Source organism: Nicotiana attenuata, chromosome 1, assembly GCF_001879085.1.
Source record: "Nicotiana attenuata strain UT chromosome 1, NIATTr2, whole genome shotgun sequence".
Lineage (NCBI taxonomy): Eukaryota > Viridiplantae > Streptophyta > Magnoliopsida > Solanales > Solanaceae > Nicotiana > Nicotiana attenuata.
In genome coordinates this window covers 11074003-11077877 of record NC_031989.1, presented here as the reverse complement: position 1 = coordinate 11077877, position 3875 = coordinate 11074003, and positions in this window count along the sequence as shown.

The window sequence follows — 3875 nt, the reverse complement described above, 5'->3', positions numbered from 1 at the left end:
AAATTTCTGTTTTTCATTTTTCTACACCACCCACCACCCACCCCAACCCCTACCCCCCCCCCCCCCCGGCACAAAAAAAAATTGTAATTTAAATTTCTGTTTTTTTTCGTTTTACTGCCCCCCCCCCCTCCCGAAAAAAAAAATTTAAATATATTTTTCAGTTTTAATTTTATTATTTATCGGTTTAAAGGCTCAAAATTTTATAAGTTCCAAAATTATGAGTTCGGGGGTTTATGTGTTTGGAAGTTTACGGGTTTAGAAATTATAAAGTTTACGAGTTCGAAATTTTGCGGTTTTGAAAGTTTATGAAATTTGTGGGTCCGAAAGGTTGTTGCTTTGAAAGTTTATGGCTTCATGTTTATTATATCTAAATTATTTATGAATACTCTTGAGAAGTCATTTTCCTTAATTTGCGTACCAAACACCGGAAAATGAATAAGATTACTACTTGTTTTCCAAGAAAATATTTTCTTGGAAAACATTTTTCGTTATACCAAACACACCGTAGGACTCGTCTTGAGATATTTTTTCCCCAAGAAACAGTATATGTATTAATCAAACCCAGTAGTCAACGGTACCTGGCACGATGAAGCCTCATTGACAATCCACATAGGAAAGTTGTCAGACCAGACTTTTAGAGCTTGTTTGGAAAGTCACCTTGAAAATGAATTTGGGTGTAATTACACAGCTTGGCATGTTTGTTTGGCCAAGTAATTACTTGATCAGCATGGAATTGAGTGTAATTGGAGGGCTATAATTACACTCTCCAATTCTCAAGGGAAGGTGAGAATTGGTAGTAATTACACTATTTAATTGCAAGGTTGCTTTTTAGTTTCTTTCCTTTTTTGTTTTATTTTAATTTATTTTTTATAACTTTTTATTTCTATTATTTTTAATTTTTTAAATTTTATTTTTACTTTTTAAATTTTTTTGAAATTTTAAAATATATTTTTCTTTGTACTACATTATTTATCTTTTATTTCTCCATATTTACTTCTTGTGATTCCATGTAATTGCTTATATTTTATTTTTTATTTATTTTATTATTCTATTTTTTTAAACTACACCTCCTAACATTAGAAATAATGAGTCATTAACAAACTTGACATATAATGATTAAGGCAATTAAAGTGGAATTTCGTTGTTGAATGTGGTTATAAACTTATCATGTTTCCTAATTATTAAGTTGCACTGAACTTACTATTATTATGTTGGAATTTGACATATGTTAAACTTCTATTTTTTTTTTTAATTTTAAAATTGTGTTATATTCATGGTTTCAATTTACTTGTTTTAGTAGTATTGGCTCACATTGCATGTTGTTCATTTTAGTTAGAATTGATAGATTAGTTTTGCCAAACAATTGAATTATGTTATTGTCACGACCCAATTTAGGATTGTGACCGGCGCTTAGGAGCAAGTGCTCCCAAGTAAGCCTCATCGGTAATTTTATAGAAAATCGGACAGAGTTTTCCCTGTCTTTGGACCATCCCAAAAATTTTCCTGTCTCAAATCTGTTGATACCCAATTTTTCCCTATGTATTTTTAATAGTCAAATATTCTCAAAATAGCATGAGTATGCACATATAAGCATGTCCAAGAGTTTTGATATTTTTTCCTAATTTTTTAAGTTTTTTAAGATCAATTTATTATCTATTTTAGCAGTACAAAATCCAATAATTATTCCCAGATTATCATTTTTGGTGAATAATTTATTTTCATTCTCATATTTACACCAAGATATTATTAAGGTGATTTTTGCATATTTTTACAAATTTGTTTGGTATTTTCTAAGTTAAATTGCATAAATTACAATTATAGCCTATATTACGATGAACAACATTTTACAATCATAAAATCATTTTCAGTATTTTTATATTAATATTTATACATTATTAATTAGTTTAGTGCTTTTAATTTGTTTTTAAAATCATTTTAACTATTTTATAAAAAATAAAAGGGGGAAATTGGCTATTTAACACATAGCCCATTATTGTTTCAATTTTAGCCCCAATTTAACCCCACCCCTATCAGATTTAATTAAATCCAATTGACCCAAGACCCAATTAAATTCGCCCCAGTCCAATCTCTAATCCAACCCGGCCCTGCTCCGAATTAATCTGAGCCGTTGATCAAATAAGATCAACGTTCCAGATCATTTTTCCTTAATTAATCCCTAATCTATCCCCCCCCCCTTGACCCCTCATTTTTTCGAGACCAGTCTCTCTCTCTTCGTCTCTTCCTCTCCTCCTTCTCTCTAGAACCTTCTGGTTCATCTCCGATGGCCTTCACCCTCTCTCCGGCCACCTCCAGCCTCACCTCTTTCGACCATCAGCCGCCTTGAAGCCTTATCTCGCAGGTTCCCTCCATCTCTGAGACCCCATGAGTCTCCACCATACAAAACGGTCACTGAAGCTTTGCACGAGTTTATTTCCGGCCTTTCTCCGACGGGTTTTGGTTCGATGGTGCTATAAACACCATTATCCTTGAGTTTCACAGCCAGGTTTCTCTTACTTCTCACTAGTTTCTTATGAAACCCTAATCTCGATCCAAACCTCTTGAATCTCTGTGTTTTAACGATTTTAACTCACGCCTTTATGTTTTGCACTACTCTCTACTCGATCTTTACAATTGCTCAAGCTTTAAAAGTTTTTGTTCCCTTTTTGAAACTAGGGTTTCTGAACCCCTTTTTAGATCACTTTATTTTTCTGATTTTTGCGTACTAATTCGTGATTCTCAGTACTATTTCTAAACATTTTTGCATAAGTCTGATGAAACCCTAGCTTTATATGTTTGTGTTGTATTATTTGCTTGTTTGTGCGTTCTTCTGGGTTCTTCTCTGAGTCCCGTGCTCTTTGCTTTAATTTTATTGCTGGTGTTTCATTCCCCTACTATTCTGTGTTCTTCGCTTAAGGTTTCTCTGACTGTTTACATGGTGATTTTATACTAATTCTTACAAGCTCTCTTTAAGACTGTGATTACTTGCCTTAAATTGTGATTTTGTGTATTCTCCTTATAATTTGGTATTAATTTCGAATTTCTTCCTTAATTTATGGGATACTTTCCCCGATTAATACTGGTTTCCTAGGTTTTCAACCTCGCTCATTATTTTGAAAACTATTTTTCAGAATTAAAGGGGTATTTTGCCCTATATGTGTGCGCAAATATGTTGATTGATTTGCCTGACCTATTTCCCTAATTAGAGTATCATGTACCTAGTTTTTATTGCATACTTTATGCTATTCTGTTTCCTTATGTGATCATACCATGCTTTGTGATTTCTTTCCTTTTAAATAACTGCCTATTACCGTTTGACTTTGATTCCTTAATCAAAGGGGAGTCAATATACTGATTTGATTATGATTGATGCCAGTTCCTTAATTAGGGACTGCTACCTTGTTTGTTTACTCGTATTCAGTACTATAAGTACCCCCCATTCTCTTTTGAATAAAACACGAACACATTGCATATCACAAATACACACAGCAATCATATTGCTCTCTCTCTCTCTCTCTCTTGTGTTACTTTTCTCTTTTGCTCTGTTATTGTTCCCTGCTCCTAACTATCATTAGCCAGCTGAAAAGCTAAGGCTAATATTGTGCTTATACTTGGCTCTTGCATTCTGCTGTGTTCTCTTATTACCGGTATGTTCTGATTAAATTCCATGTTCCAAACCAATATGGTTATTACTACTTCAGTGTGTTCTATTCCTAATTGTTTTCTACTTATGCTTCTGCTGTGCAACATGTGATTGATTCCTATTTTGCCTGTTGATACTCGTATGCTCATGACCACTACTTATTCCTAATCCTACCTGTTATGACTACATGCTGTTACTATTTACTTTTATGTCTAGATCTGACCATTTCAAAGTC